This window comes from Gadus morhua, chromosome 5, assembly GCF_902167405.1.
Source record: "Gadus morhua chromosome 5, gadMor3.0, whole genome shotgun sequence".
In the NCBI taxonomy this organism is placed as follows: Eukaryota; Metazoa; Chordata; class Actinopteri; order Gadiformes; family Gadidae; genus Gadus; species Gadus morhua.
The window spans coordinates 17,344,568-17,361,023 of NC_044052.1; the positions used below are offsets into that span (position 1 = coordinate 17,344,568).

Genomic DNA, 16,456 nt, shown 5'->3' on the forward strand with positions numbered 1-16,456 from the left:
GGCGACACGCAGGGCCGGATCTACCATTAGGGCCCACGGCACTGTGCCCAGGGGCCCCAACCATTCCCGGCCAGTGGGGGGGCACCACACGAAAGAAACTTTTTTTTTTTTTTTTTTTTTTTATGAAAGTTTGTACTCTTAAAATAGTTATACATGGTATTATTAAATAGGGTATTCATTTAAAATTCATTATTAAAACGAATGTCATAAGAACAGCAATATAATGATTCTGAACAATATAGTGGCCTAATGTGACAGTTAACCCCCCTCCCATAACCTGTCAATTGAGCCAGTCCACCTATGGTGAAAAAAAAAAACCGCGGTAGAGATGAAAAATTGATGAAAAATTGACAGTCACAGACATGATGAGACATCAACTGAGTGGTTTCGCTAAAAGACCAAAAAAAAAGTGAAAGACAACAGGCGTTTAGCCGCAATTCAAAATGTTCCGGTGTTGGATCGTTTTTTCATAAAAACAGCACTAGAGAGAGACTAAAAGTAAAGTGTCTTAAAAGAACTGCAGCGTCCTGTGATATCTATGCACCTGAACACAACGCAGTAGTCGGCGGAGTAAGACCAAGCCGGCTACACTTTATGTGTCATTATGTGTGTGTGTTAAAATAATAATAATAAAAAAAATACATAGAATTTTTTTTCCTGATTTTTTTCGGGGGGGGGGGCCTTCAGACATTTGTGCCCAGGGGCCTATGATTTGTTAATCCGGCCCTGGCGACACGCTGGTCGGACCTTCCCATTTGTGAGTTCCCAGCCTAAACAATGGGAGAGGGAAGGTCTAGCAGGTTGTTATGGAGTTGGCAATACAATATACAATACAACTTCGTTTTTCCTTCCACATGAAGATCCATCCGGTTTTCATCAGGTGGGAAACGGATTGTACACTTCTACCTCACGTTGTGCCTCTTGGAAGCTCCGGCCTGCCCGCAGGCGATATCTGCAATCTCAGAAGAGACGACTGTGAGTACAAGGGCCTTTATATGAGCTCTGCCTTCGTCTGCTAACTCCAGACCCTCAACCACTTGTGCTAGGAGCTCCCTAGCCTATGACCAGCCATCGCTTATCCCAACACCTTCTTCTTCCCAACGCCATCGAACCCTGAGGTGCAATCCCCTCGACTGATCACATAGAGAGGTATGATGTTTGCAGCATCTTCTGAGAATATGGCACGGTAGAACAATGCAAATAATGTACAGGACCGTCAATGGATATTTTTTATTGGGTAGCTTCATTGTGCCTTTAGAACCCATCACATTTACTGTCAGGAATTTACTTCAAACATTTAGTCTAGTTACATAAGGTGCAAAGCGTCGACTTTCAATTTGATATCCCATTTTTTATGTATTTGTGGGGAGGGTTTTTTTGTAAGATGCCAAGAGCTACCTACAGACAGAGGGAAATACAAGGCACAGGTAATGAGGATAAGGTTAGAAACATAGGCGGTGGTATGCAGTGTATTTATTCAGGATAGAGTGAGTCCGTTCTATCACTGAGTTTTGCATTAATTAAAAACAATAGTTTCTGTTTACTTGCCATTAAAGTCATTTCACATACATTTCATAGGTGTTTGCCTCTGTCTTCGCTACAGGGAAATTGTAGTTAGTGGCTAGATCGATGAGGTGTGGAGAAATGCCTGATTTAGGCAAAATCAGATGGGGAGATTACAGGCCTCTGCAATCAATGAGCTCCATAGGAAATAATTACTTCATCTATCTCTTTGATGCATTCCAAACTGTGAGGCTAATTCAGATTTAAGAGATTGCTGTGCGGCCATCCTCTCTGAACAACAACCACTCAACTGGTTAAATTTTTTTATTGCCCAGAGAGTGGAGTCAAAAAGTAGGCTTCTGTCATTACTTTTGAACTTAGCGTAGCAGACAGAAAAGAGAGTTAGCTATTAGGGGTCCAAGCCAACAGGTTGGATCCCTATTGTTTTTGTAAGGATTTTTATACTACCTCCCCGTGAAAGTGGAACCACAGCCCAAACCGTAAATGGTGCACACGCGCCAATTGCATGACTAGATCCAGAATCGGCACCGCTACTCAGATAACAAAATCCAGACACGCCGGTCCCTAGGTGGCGCTATACCAAGGAATACGCGTTTGGGGCTATAACTCCCACACCGAACCTCCCACAGTCAAAAACTTGTACGCACATATTCACTGGAGTCTGCTGCATCTTTTGACCTAGGCCACGCCCATTTGCGTCTATGAATATTTTTCGCTAAATCGCGAAAACCGCAAAAATGTTTTTTCGCTACTCCTCCCACATTTCTCGTTCAGTTTATTCCTCAACAAAAAAATATGTATAATTACAAGGGCTTTTTGGAGTGAAATTGTAAATTCCTACTCAATAAAAATTGTATTTGTTCATTCAAGTTGTAATGTTCAACTTAACCGATGACTATAATCTCTTTCCCTTTTAATGTTTTGCTTAAAAACAAAACATTTCTGTACAGAAATGAAAAACATCAATCAATACAATGCATCATCACTAAAATGTTTCACTTTATCTAAAATTTGAAATCCGCCAAGGACAATACATTATTGACAGCTTGTTAGTGGAAGATCAGTGTTGGGGTCGCTTGAGTTTTTCTGTGTGCACATTTGTGTGTGGTCTCCGGACTAATTACCTCCGATCAACTTTGAGCTTGATCAGTGTTATTTTTTGTTCCAAATAAGATTCCTCTACATTTTTCAGGACACCCGGAAGAAAAGCAAGTAAAGTCTGAAAGTGGTCCTTTAGATCTTTCTCTCTCACTCACTGACACACTGCTGTGAGTGGGCAATGCAGCAATGAAAGCTAATACTAAGCAGACAGTGAGAGAGAGAGAGAGAGAGAGAGAGAGAGAGAGAGAGAGAGAGAGAGAGAGAGAGAGAGAGAGAGAGAGAGAGAGAGAGAGAGAGAGAGAGAGAGAGGGAGAGAGGGAGAGAGAAATAGAGTGAGAGGGAGAGAGAGAGATAGACAGGGAGAGAGAAAGAGAGCGAGAGACTAGGTGGAAGACTCAGCTGTGTACTTGCCATTTCATCCATCCAAGGTTCAAGCGAGGACAAGACTAGCACACTCACTGCCTTGAGATTAGTCTGGGTGTTTTGAAAGGGAGCCGAGCGAAAAAATGGGTGTCCACAGATCTGAAGGTGTCGGATCAACAGGGCAGACTGTCTGCAGATTGTATGTGGTGTCAAATGCATGAAAGTATATCATCTGCCAAAAAAATGGCCTTGGCTTTAAACATTATTTTCAGATATCACATTTGCTTCTGAAAAATGTTGCTCACGCATTGAAGATGACATCAAAAAACAGCCTTATCAAAAGTAGCATTATCAAATCACATTTAGAGCTCTCTTGTTGATGGATCTCACAAAATATAATGTACATGATCAGGTAATTCGAATTATCAATACCTCTTATCAATAGTCAGTGATAATTCATATTTTTCTCATGGCAATCCAAAATCAACGACCTCTTGTTGAAACTTCCAATTTTATTGACGGTTTCTTTTTTTTCTACTCCAAATACGGACTCCTGGGTAAGATGAACTGGAACGTACAAAATAATTTGTCAGTTCCATCAAAGTTAATCATCACAGTCTTTCATTCTGTCACCATTTACCATAGTATTCATTCTGAGATAGGATCATCTCCACCAGGTGAAATGCACTAAAACTATTAAAGCGACTGATATTGCACAGTTTTCAGCTTAAGTTTGGAACAGAAGTTTGCGCTCCCATTCAGCAGTCTGTAAAAATTCAGTCAATTCATTGTTGTTTAAATGTATTCAAAGAGTATATGGACCCATCCAACCACACAAAGCCCCCATCCCGAGTAACTCCACCTATATTGTTTTTGTGCAGTAACTGCACCAATCCATTATCTACATGTATAAAGCCTACTTGCAGCCATGGATATGGGGGCCTCTTTCTCTAGCCTTTGACATTGAGCTTTCCAGGAATCAGAGGGGCAGTTAACCAATAACAGCCCCGGGTTTCCAGGAAAAGAATCTGTTGAATGTCCGCCCAACAGCTTGCCCATGAAATGGCCATTCAAGTTCCGGTGAAGGAGATCTAATGGAGGATGTTGGCCTTTCACCCAGTAATGGCCAGTAGCGTTTTGCAACAAGGGACGTGTTTGGTTTATGGTATTCAATGCACATGTATAGCATTAAAACGTATTAAACGCAGATCAAGACAGGACTGATGAATAAGGAAACCCAAAGCAACACAGGAGAAGGAAAGCACTGCCTTTGGCTGTCTTACGGAATGTATAGAACCTTAGTTACCTGCGTAATTCTCGTTTAACCTGTGCATATTGAGTGCTCACCCTATAACAGGTGTACAGCCTCACCCAGCTTCAGAGTCCAATCATTCAGACTTGGGCCAGGTTGGAGGCTGCTTAAACCAGCCAGCATCCACAAACACTCCACAGACGTGTGTTTAGTTTCAACGTAATTTGTGTTAAATTTCTGCTATAATTCTTTGGGAAACGTAAATGAATCTGAGATCTAGCTCTGCGATGCAAAGCTAATTGCAATTATCCCCAAGCCACAGTCGATTGAAGTTATGAGTAAAACAGAGAAAAAGAGAGAGGCTTATGGAATGACAAAGGAGGGTCAACCTCAGGAAATAAATTTGTTCTTGCGTCAAATCGGTAGAAAAAAAAAAAAATCGAGCTAAAATGCTGCGACCGACAATCTGCGACCTCATCTGACGCTGAATCCGGATGGCACCACGCATCACATCCGCCTGCATCATGATCATCATCATTATCATCATCATCTTCAGCATCATCACCACCCATATGCCCTTCCCCCCTTATAATATATGTAACAGATGAGTTCAAAAGGAAAGCAAACCAAGTTCATAGGTGAAAAAAGAAAACCTGCCGATTTTTTTCTCAGATCTATGTGCTCGCGGCGGCAAGGTTCCAAAGCCAGAGCTTAATGTATTCCTCTGACACAACAGGATTTGTATCGGCCCCAAAGGGGTCAGTGAGGATAAGAGCCGCTAAGTAGTGGTGTTTAAATCCTTACTAAAACCCGACCGCACAATTCAACCATCCCCTTCCCTGGACCCACCTCACCTCCGGGTGTGGTCTGGGTGTACGCTCCCACAGAGAAGAGGAGGAGGGCTGAAAAAGCAAAATAAAATAGCATGGAAAGACACAACATGACAAAGGCTAAATAACGGTTGACTTGATAACAGATACATATAGCCTCTTCTTGGAGCTAATATCGTCTAATACAACTTTAGGGTGGAGTGTAAATGCAGCATGTTTTTTTGTCATCCCAACTGTATAAACAGATGCAGCTGAGTTTAGTCTCCTTTTCTTGCACTTGGATTAAAATACGTGTGAAACTCCATCCTGATTCAATCCTCTGAGCATAATTTGAAATCCTATATTTGATAGTATATTTTAGATATTAATGAGGGTGTGCTGTCAATATCGACGAAGACTACCCGTCTAAATTATTGATAAGAACTCAAGTCAAATCAAAAAACATTGATTTATTATATTCTGGTTAGGCACCTCAAGTGACCCCACGTAGCCATACATCACATAAACCAAAGAAAGCTGTATAAAGAACAATATAATATTATAATACTATATCTTAGAGATACTATTATCATCGCAATGAAAACAAAAAAAGAGATTAGCATAAATGAGAAACAAATACACACTGCAAGTTTGTGCGCAATTCTACTCCTGTCTAATGCATGAGGTCCTGAATGGTTGCAAGATGAAGGGGAAAGGCCTACAATGACAGTGTGGGAATTCAGAGCCCAGACACGGATGATGAAAAAGAAGATGGTCTTCCTGATTGCAATTTTTTTTTTGCTAGATTCTGTAATATTTAGAGAAATAATAAGTAGGCAAGTTTCTAAAAGTATTTTTGTCAATAAATATATATCCATTAACTTGACTTGTAATAGTGTAATAGTGTGATAGTGTAACTGGACAACTTTGAAGTTTATGAAGGCAGTATTGAGGCCGTTGTTTTCAACTATCTCCCATGCCTCGGATTGGTGCCACGACTCTGAGTCACCTTAGATGAACCATCGCATTTGGCTCTGTGCTGACGTGGGCGATAGAGAGAAGGATTGAGAGAGAGAGAGAGAGAGAGAGAGAGAGAGAGAGAGAGAGAGAGAGAGAGAGAGAGACAGAGAGACAGAGAGGGAGGGAGGGCGAGGGAGGAGTGTGAACACAGCATGAGGTTGATTTATAATTAGAGTAAATGTCTGTTTAGTACCCCTGCTGTTTTTGGTGATGGCTCCATTGCATAGAGTGGGAGCTTTGCCTCTTTGATATTTAAATAAAAATGTTGGCAAGATGCATCTTCGTGCATTTAAGGTTGGCCATGCACGTCTGATATAATTAGGACCTCGATGAAGATTTGTTTTTTGGAAAACTTGAACTAATGCCTGACCAACCATTTTGGAATAAGTATGTGCACATTCAATTCAGGAACGTTTAACAGCTTGTTAGAAAGTTCAATTGAGGAACATTATGGAATAAAGAAATGTTTACTGAATAAAAACCATAGCTGAAACACTTGGTTCCACACCTTCTTTTGCTATTAAAACAGTAATGGCCACATAAAAGGGATCATTACGTGCTAGCTATAGTTTGATTGAGTGCTTCCTCACATGACATTGCTTTTCCGTCTTTGACTATATGGGCCTTATACCCCAAGCAGATATCTTGGTTACATCTAGGTTCTATAAGTTAGATGAATGGGGAATCCATATTTAGATCCCAAAGCTTGCGTTTAGAACCAAGCTGGCCGCTACGTTAGGTGAATAAAGCTTGTACATTGTATAGACATTAATTTAACGTATTTTGTCTATTTAGTTGGCCTTACTGGGATGATTTTGTCGGATCAAACGGCTATCCCTGAAATTGTTGCAGTAGTTGAAAATGATAGGAACACATCTTTTCCAAAGAACCTGGAAAACAGGCACTTAGGCTGTTGTAGGAGATTCACTTAAATGATCTGATTAAATGCAACAATAAAAACGCTTTCCAATGACTTAATCAATGTGTTGCATAATTACACTTTCAGTGCATTTGCAAATGAAGGCTCTTCACATGCATTATAAAAAAAGCTCCTACTGTATTCCCATTACAGTAGGAGAGGCATTAGTGGTAAGCCACAGGGCACAGGCGTCATTGACTATGACTGACGCACAAATACACATCATAATCTTGAAAAAATAAATTAAAAGAAAGCGTGCACTCTTGAGGATAGAGCAGATGTATGATATTGGTTAAAAAGATGAACTTCAAATGAACTATCTTGACGTACTTAGTGGTAGATTATGATTAGAGATTTAAAAAATTTGCAAAAATAATAGGTTCTTAGTCTGATGATGGTGAACAATGGCAAATATACCATGCAATCTATGACACAATATGGTCTAAATTATATTTATAACTGATCACCAGCCACAAGAATGTTCAAAAGAAAAATATATCATAGAAAGGAAGAAAGAAAATTCGAAAAAATGTAAACAAATTTTGCCCAAGGAATTGTTCAAGTTTCTTCATCCTCTAGCAAACAAATTGTCAATAAAACAGTTGCATTTGAAATAAAGGGACAGAATATGTCCCACTTCATAATGTCAGTGAGAAAAATTCTGTTTTTTTGGCCTCAAAATAACGCTGACATTGTCATGCGTGGATTTAAATCATCTACAACAAAACGATTTGCAGCCTTGCAAATAAAAGGCTTTGCTGAATGCAGTTCTATCTGTCTTTAGAGTGAATAAGCCTGTAGGACAACAAGTGGAAATAGACACTGTGCGTATGCGAGTGAATGTGTGTGTGTGTGGTTTGGAGCATGACCGATTATGATCAGCAACAACATCAAACAATTCAAGCCATTCTCTCTATGAAAACCTCACATATCCATGGCCCGAAGCAGCTGGCTGGGCCGGCCAGCAGAGTGGATTGAAATAATGGATCAAGAAGATGAAGAGGAAGGAAAATAATGGAGGAGGAAAATAAACAAGGGGTTATTATAAGAGTCAGTGTATCCCTGTTAACATTTAGTTTAACAGGCAGGCCAACAGATCACTCAGAGAGAGAGGTAGAGAGAGACAGAGACCTAAGGGAGAGGGAGAGAGAGGGAGAGAGATGATTGGTGAGGGTTAAGGCTGCCACCCTGTTTCTCACCTCAGCTTCCCTCAACAACAACCCAGCCTACACAGCCGTCCACCTCCTCCCATTGCCCAGTACAATAGCAGAGCAACAGCTCCCCCTATAGGCCAACATCATCCAATGCTGCTACTATTAGATGATTTGGATGTTGTTGGTGTGTGACGTCAAGGATGGAAGGTATGCATGTTTTTATAATAGAGGTAACAGTTGAGCAGGAAAAAAACTTTAACTTTAACTCGATTGGCATGCAGGCTGCGTTCAGCAAAATAAATAAATAAATAGCGATCTGTTTTCGGCGCATGTAGGCCTATGTGCCTAAGCCCACTTTGAAATAATTTGATGTTGATGGCGCAGTTGTTGAAATAAACAGATTGATTTCATACAAATCATAAAAGCCTCTCCCTGTGTGTGTGTGTGTGTGTGTGTGTGTGTGTGTGTGTGTGTGTGTGTGTGTGTGTGTGTGTGTGTGTGTGTGTGTGTGTATGTGTGTGTGTGTGTGTGTGTGTGTGTGTGTGTGTGTGTGTGTGTGTGTGTGTGTGTGTGTGTGTGTATGCGCGTGAAAAATACAGTTATGAAATTGAAATAGATTTATATTTGTGTTTCTTCAGATTGCATTGCATTAGACCCCGTAAAGTTATCCTTCAACTGATTTTGATACTGGACTGTATGGATGGTAGCTACAGGACATGCTTTGAATTCATAAGATTAAACAATACAGTGTTAGGGACAGATCAGATGGCCAGAGACTTGAGACTTGGCTTGGACTTGTGGCAAAAGACTTGAGACTTGATTTGAACTTCCCCTCAAAGACTTGAGACTTGACTTGGACTCGAGCTCAAAGACTTGAGACTCGTCTTGGACTTCGAACAAATGACTCGTGAACATCTCTGGCACAACCCCGGCCTTGGCACTACCCCTCACTTTTGAAGAGGAATGTGCCAGTGTTTTTCTTAAAGACGCCACCAGAGGGCGCCAAAGGACTTTACACTGACCTGACCCTTCCTTTCTGTACTTAATTGGACAGCGGTGTCGGATGGTTGTTCTCCATGTATCCTAATGACACTTCTCCTCATTCTCGCCCACCCCACCTTGACTTTAACAGACCAGTCAACAGATACATTATCGTTACTATGAGCATCATAGCCTGGACTGAACTGGCTAACATATTAACATTATGTTACACATTAACAGTATGTTACCGGCCCTCATATCACCCGACAAATATAATTCAGCCGGATGAATTCATATTTATGAATTCAACCAGTTTAGATAATGGACTGCCACTTGGAAAGGAGGAATGAGAGACACACACAATGGAGTAACACATGTCGTTCTTACTAGATCGCCCTGTCTCTCAATTTGCCAGTGGGATTCCCCTCTCTCTTCTCCTTCTCTTTGCTAATAACTGATGTCTCCTTCTCCCTCCCTTCCTTCCTCTCTGATGTCTCCTTCTCCCTCCCTTCCTTCCTCTCTGATGTCTCCTTCTCCCTCCCTTCCTTCCCTCTCTGATGTCTCCTTCTCCCTCCCTTCCTTCGTCTCTGTTGTCTCCTCCTCCCTCCCTTCCTTCGTCTCTGTTGTCTCCTTCTCCCTCCCTTCCTTCCTCTCTGATGTCTCCTTCTCCCTCCCTTCCTTCCCTCTCTGATGTCTCCTTCTCCCTCCCTTCCTTCGTCTCTGTTGTCTCCTTCTCCCTCCCTTCCTTCCTCTCTGATGTTTCCTTCTCCCTCCCTTCCTTCCTCTCTGATGTCTCCTCCTCCCTCCCTTCCTTCGTCTCTGTTGTCTCCTTCTCCCTCCCTTCCTTCCCTCTCTGATGTCTCCTTCTCCCTCCCTTCCTTCGTCTCTGTTGTCTCCTTCTCCCTCCCTTCCTTCGTCTCTGTTGTCTCCTTCTCCCTCCCTTCCTTCCTCTCTGATGTTTCCTCCTCCCTCCCTTCCTTCCTCTCTGATGTCTCCTCCTCCCTCACTTCCTTCCTCTCTGATTTCTCCTCCTCCCTCCCTTCCTTCCTCTCTGATGTCTCCTTCTCCATCCCTCCCTTCCTCTCCCTCTCCAACAGAAGCAGCTGCACCTGCAGCCCCTCACAGGCTTAGGGTAACCACCTCACAGGGTTAGGGTAACCACCTCACAGGGTTAGGGTTAACCACCTCACAGGCTTAGGGTAACCACCTCACAGGGTTAGGGTTAACCACCTCACAGGGTTAGGGTTAACCACCTCACAGGGTTAGGGTTAACCACCTCACAGGGTTAGGGTAACCACCTCACAGGGTTAGGGTTAACCACCTCACAGGGTTAGGGTTAACCACCTCACAGGGTTAGGGTTAACCACCTCACAGGGTTAGGGTTAACCACCTCACAGGGTTAGGGTTAACCACCTCACAGGGTTAGGGTTAACCACCTCACAGGGTTAGGGTTAACCACCTCACAGGGTTAGGGTTAACCACCTCACAGGGTTAGGGTTAACCACCTCACAGGGTTAGGTTTAACCACCTCACAGGGTTAGGGTTAACCACCTCACAGGGTTAGGGTAACCACCTCACAGGGTTAAGGTTAACCACCTCACAGGGTTAGGGTTAACCACCTCACAGGGTTAGGGTTAACCACCTCACAGGGTTAGGGTTAACCACCTCACAGGGTTAGGGTTAACCACCTCACAGGGTTAGGTTTAACCACCTCACAGGGTTAGGGTTAACCACCTCACAGGGTTAGGGTTAACCACCTCACAGGGTTAGGGTTAACCACCTCACAGGGTTAGGGTTAACCACCTCACAGGGTTAGGGTTAGGGGCAGTCAGAGACCGGGAAGAATGTACTTTTATCAGTAAAATAAATCAGGTAGTAAAAGTTATGCTACGTATGTAAGTCATGTAGGTAATAATACGGTGTCATTTTTCGTTTTTGCTATGCTTTAAGGTTAACATAGATTGAAAGGGAGTTATAAACTCATAGAATAGCATGGCCTTAGAAGGACCATTTGCTCAATGTATGTGTGAAGGGCTACTTCAAGACAAAGAGGTTGCGAGACCGAGTGTGGTCACTGATGGAATACAAGGCCGAAGAACAACTTTGTATAAGGAAGGATTCCTGTCCAGGAATCTCACTCTTGGTAATGGAACCAGCCTCTTCTGGGGCATGCATAGTGGAAAAGAACTGCAGGAGGAGACAGGTCGAAGGAGGCCCCGAAGGAGCAGCATATTGTGTTTGTGATCATGTGTGGAGCTCAGACTTTGACGTGGAGGGACGTCAGGCAGCGAACGCTCTCTGACGAAGGGAGGGACTGTCGGGCCTGAAACGTTTTGTCGCTGTTCTTCAGATCATATTGATAGAATGAATACAAGGAATTAAAGGAATGATTTCTCTTAAACGTGGTTCACTGTGTGCAGTACCTGATTCAAGCCTTTAGCGGCATTCTCAGGAATCTAATCAGTGACATTGAACGCATCATCTTGGCCCTAAGAAATAGTCAAAATGAATGGAAGTCACTTTGGAATTGAAAATTAGTATCTTAGTAATACAAATATTCAGAACGGTGACGTCACATAACAATGTATTGTGAAACAGAAAATAATAAATGTAGATACAAAACAAGAGTCCTAAGCTTGTAACTATTTACATCGAGTTGGAAACTCGATGAAGTTAATTCTTCATATTATTATTTTTTTAGCATTACTGTTGTATGTAACACGTGGTAGTTGAGGTAGTAGTTGTATGTAATACATGATAGTTTAGGTAGTAGTTGTATGTTTCATCTTGTAGTTGTGTGTAATATGTGGTATTTGAGGTAGTATTTGTTTGTAACACTTGGTAGTTGAGGTAGCAGTTGTATGTAATACGTAGTAGTTGAGATAGTAGTTGCATGCAAAATCTTGTAGTTGAGGTAGTACTTTTATGTTTAATAATGCTGAGGATTATAATGCTGGCTCTTGGTTGAGGCCCCTGGTTAGAGCCAGCTCTGTGCTCAGCGCTCTGTGTCAGAGTCTCTTCCCCCTCAGCAGCTGCAGCAGGTTCCTGCTGTAACAGCTCAGTGTCTACGCAGTGTGACTGAGGGAGGTTTTTGTACGGCTCTCAATCACTGTGTGAACACCCAGACACTGTTAGGATTGTGGCGACTCTGACAGTGATAAACTGCTGCGTCTTCACGCTGGGCGCCGTTGATGGTCAGAGAGAAGTCAGTGCTGCTTCCACTGCCACTGAACCGAGCCGGTGTTGGTGATACAAGTTTTTTTGCATATTTTATGATGAGCTTGGGGGGTTCTCCAGGTTTCTGTTGGAACCAGGACATATCCTCATCTCCATCACTCCATCTGTAAACCGCTGGGTTTGTTATACAGGTCAGAGTGACTGTGGATCCTGGCGTAAAGGACACTACTGGTGTCTGAGTCACAGTCACCTGACTGCTGGTTCCTGTAGGAAACAAACAAACCAAACATTGAGTTATCCAATAGAAAACACAAGCAAACAGAGAAGGGTGGTCCACATTTTGACTGAGTGGAATGAACCAACCTGTTAAGGATCCACAGACCACTGTCCAGAAAAGGAGGGTGAGGTGATTCATGGTTGCCACGGTTTTTGGGGTGTTGAGTGACAGCTCAGAGTCCTGCAGTGTTGAATTCAGAGGACTTTAAACCCTCTCAGAACCCCAGTTTCAGCTGAGCATGCAAAGCTTCCTCTATATGGAAATGACCTGTTTCCACTCATCAGACGGGGGGTGAGAGTGACTGCAGACATTCTGGGAGGACCGCTGTATCTCTTCTACATTCACACTTTTGGAATACAAATTCAGTTTTTCTGGAAACTATTGGAATTTAAAATGTGTTATATTTCTCTGGTTAAATTGATCTGGGTTTGTATGAAATCCTTTAATTTTATTATTTTGATGAAATGTATTCTCATAACATTATTTACTAAAACTAGAATAATAGATAATAATTTATTGTTCAGTTTTTAATAAATGCATGATTATAACATTGTCTTGAGGTTTTTTAATGAGTCAAATGATTGGACTAATGTTAAAGAAATCCACCGTTTGTTAGTGATCCCTCAACAATTATATGAAAATATATGTTGAGTAAATACATTTGTTTAATCCATGTACATTCAGACAACAGATACAAATGTGTAATAATTGTTTGAGCGAATCAAATATTGAATGATTCAGAGATTTTTGTCAAAAAGCGAGTGATTGTGTGACAGTAAGATGAGCCTTTAATATGCGGGAGGTTTTTGTACAGCCTCTTAACGAGTTTGTATCACTGTGGTACACTTTTGGTGGAGGCACCAAACTCATCGTTGACTGTAAGTACAGGGACACTTTTTTGTATCGTACAAACTTAGAAAACTACCTTTTGATTAACATACATGGAAAGATAGATTTAGATTTTCTTTGTTTTTAACTAAATTATTTTTTCGTAGGATAGGCTAATGACAGTTTAAACATAATTGAATGGAGTTCAGTCGTTCGATTTTATTGTTGACATTTTTTCCAAATCATGTCTTTCTTATGAGAATTCCTAATTTATTGAAAACATTATTGATTTACTTTTAACTACATTATATTGAAAATCAAGTTTCAATCAGGTTCTGTTTTAAAAGCAAAAAATGCAGTCATCATTTAATGAATATAATATTATATCCGTATTATGTGCTTATAATATCCTGTTAAGAGTTTTCTTGCAAAATCCGAAATGAAATATAAAAAAAAGGAAGTGAAAGAAATATTTATTAAGATGGCAACCTGGCAGTTGACATGTGTCATGAATAAGGTTGTATACATTTCCACTTTACAATAAACAACATTTCTTGATGAATGCTGTTGTTCCCTTCCCTCTGTGCTCCTATGAGGCTGATGTTAACTGAGCCTGTTGTCCACTCCTCTCTCTCTCCTCCAGTGGGAGTGGTGCAGCCCACGCTGAGCGTCCTCCCTCCCTCCAGAGTGGAGCTGGAGCAGGGCAGTGCTACACTGCTGTGTGTGGCCAGTGGGGGCTTCCCCTCAGACTGGAAGCTTGGCTGGAAGGTGGGGGGCAGCAGCAGGTCTGGGGGGGTGTCCGATAGCCTGGGGGTCCTGGGGAAAGATGGCCATTACAGCTGGACCAGCACCATGACCCTCCCTGCAGACCAGTGGAGGAAGGCGGGCTCAGTGAGCTGTGAGGCCAGTAAGAATGGCCAGACGCAGCCTGTCACTCAAACCCTGAATCCTGGAGAGTGTTCAGAGTAGAGAGGCTCCAGCATGGAAGTACTGGAGAACACAGATCTCCTCTGACACGTCTGCTTTATGTCTCTCTGTCTGAGGTGGCAATGCAGCTTTTGGATGAATTACATTAATATAAATTGTGTTTGATTCATTAACATTATGCTCTCTGGTTTGTACCCCTTGCTTTGTCACATGTTGAACATGTAATAAAGACGTAAATAATAAATTCTTTCTTGTCATCATTTACTGTCGTATATCTTGTATATATTCGAATTAATGGGGCTTCTAATGAGCCGCTGCCATCTTCATCACTTATTTCCCCACCATTTTGAAAAAAGCATTAAGGCTATGGTGTGTATCTCTGAATAAGCAAAGTGTTGGTTGTGGGGATTACCTTGGAAAGCTTGTTCACTGTATTCAGTGGACCAGTGTCAGTCATAGAGCCACTGCTGCTGAAATGACCCATGTCTGCCTTTCTGTCACTTCATATAATTTCAGAGGGATTTCAAGGTGTCTGCAGATACAAACTCAGAAACATGTAAATTACGTCTCAAAAGACATTCAGTATCCCTCACCAAGACATAAGAACCCTAGCATGCTGAGTGTTGGAAATAGTAACATATTAATATTGTCTGCCTAATGAATCAAAGACCAAACCGACAATGCTAAAAGATGTGTTTCTTTAAACGTGTTCTTTCAGCAGTGAGCTGTAGCTATTCAAATGATATCCAGTTTAGTTCAGCAGATGTGCACCTGTGTCTCTTGAGTCACAGAAAGTCAGAGTAAATATAGGGCTGAGGTTTTCAGAACAGTCTCTTGAGACTCCAGTGAAAGCAGCAAGTGTGCACGTCGCCATACCTGCTCAATGACCCCCTCTAGTGTATAACCAACGCCATTGCAATAAATACTGATTCATTAAACTCCACTCTGTTCACCTCTTTAACAATAATTAAAATATTCCTGGGTAGTATACTTTTGTTTCATCAGGATTTACCCTTGGTTCATAGAAAAATCACGTAAATCTCATTTTAAATCTCCTTATTTAATGTGTGCTCTCTGACTGGACAGCAAAAAGAGACTGGGAAGCTATGGGGACACAGGGGTTTGGATCGTATTTATAATGGTTCTACGTATGGTTTGTAACCCTGGTCAGAGTCCGGTTTACTGTTGGGTATGCTAACCCTATGCTAACCCTGGTCGGAGTCAGGTTTATCATTCATATATTGGTTCATGTCTTGTGGGGGGAGAAGGCTTCGGCTCGGGATCATCCCTCCCCCCCTCTCTCTGGTGTGGGGGGGGGGGGTGTAATGTGTGGTAGTTGAGGTTGTACTTGTATTCCATATGTTGACGTTTTTGTTGCATGTAAAATGTGGTAGTTCAATTATAAGTTTCATGTAATATCTCGTAGTTGAGGCAGTAGCTGTATGTATAACTTGGTAGTTGATATAGCGGTTGTATTTAGTTGTAGATGTAGACAGTAGTTGTATATAATATGTGGTAGTTGAGGTAGTAGTTGTACGTAATACGTGGTAGTTAAGGTAGTGTTCTCATGTAATATATTGTAGTTGAGCTAGTACTTTTATGTTTAATAATGCTGAGGAATCTAATGCTGGCTCTTGGTTGAGGCCCCTGGTTAGAGCCAGCTCTGTGCTCAGCGCTCTGTGTCAGAGTCTCTCCCCCCTCAGCAGCTGCAGCAGGTTCCTGCTGTAACAGCTCAGTGTCTACGCAGTGTGACTGAGGGAGGTTTTTGTACGGCTCTCAATCACTGTGTGAACACCCAGACACTGTTAAGATAGTGGAGACTCTGACAGTGATAAACTGCTGCATCTTCACGCTGGGCGCCGTTGATGGTCAGAGAGAAGTCAGTGCTGCTTCCACTGCCACTAAACCGAGCTGGTTTAGTGGTAAAATATGCAAACCAACTTGTTACAAGTTGGTTTGCATATTTTATGAAGAGCTTGGGGGCTTCTCCAGGTTTCTGTTTGTACCAGTTTAGACGCTGACCATGACCATCGCTGTACACTGCTGGGTTTGTTTTACAGGTCAGAGTGACTGTGGATCCTGGAGTAACGGACACTACTGGTGTCTGAGTCACAGTCACCTGAC

General features: G+C 42.1%; 1 long non-coding RNA gene across 1 annotated transcript; it reads left to right on the forward strand.

The window, feature by feature from the left end:
* Window positions 1–12,798: 12,798 nt before the first annotated feature.
* Window positions 12,799–14,592, forward strand: LOC115544521 (uncharacterized). Its single transcript, XR_003976898.1, has 2 exons — window positions 12,799–13,003; window positions 14,049–14,592. It is a non-coding gene; the product is annotated as an uncharacterized LOC115544521 (long non-coding RNA).
* Window positions 14,593–16,456: the final 1,864 nt, after the last annotated feature.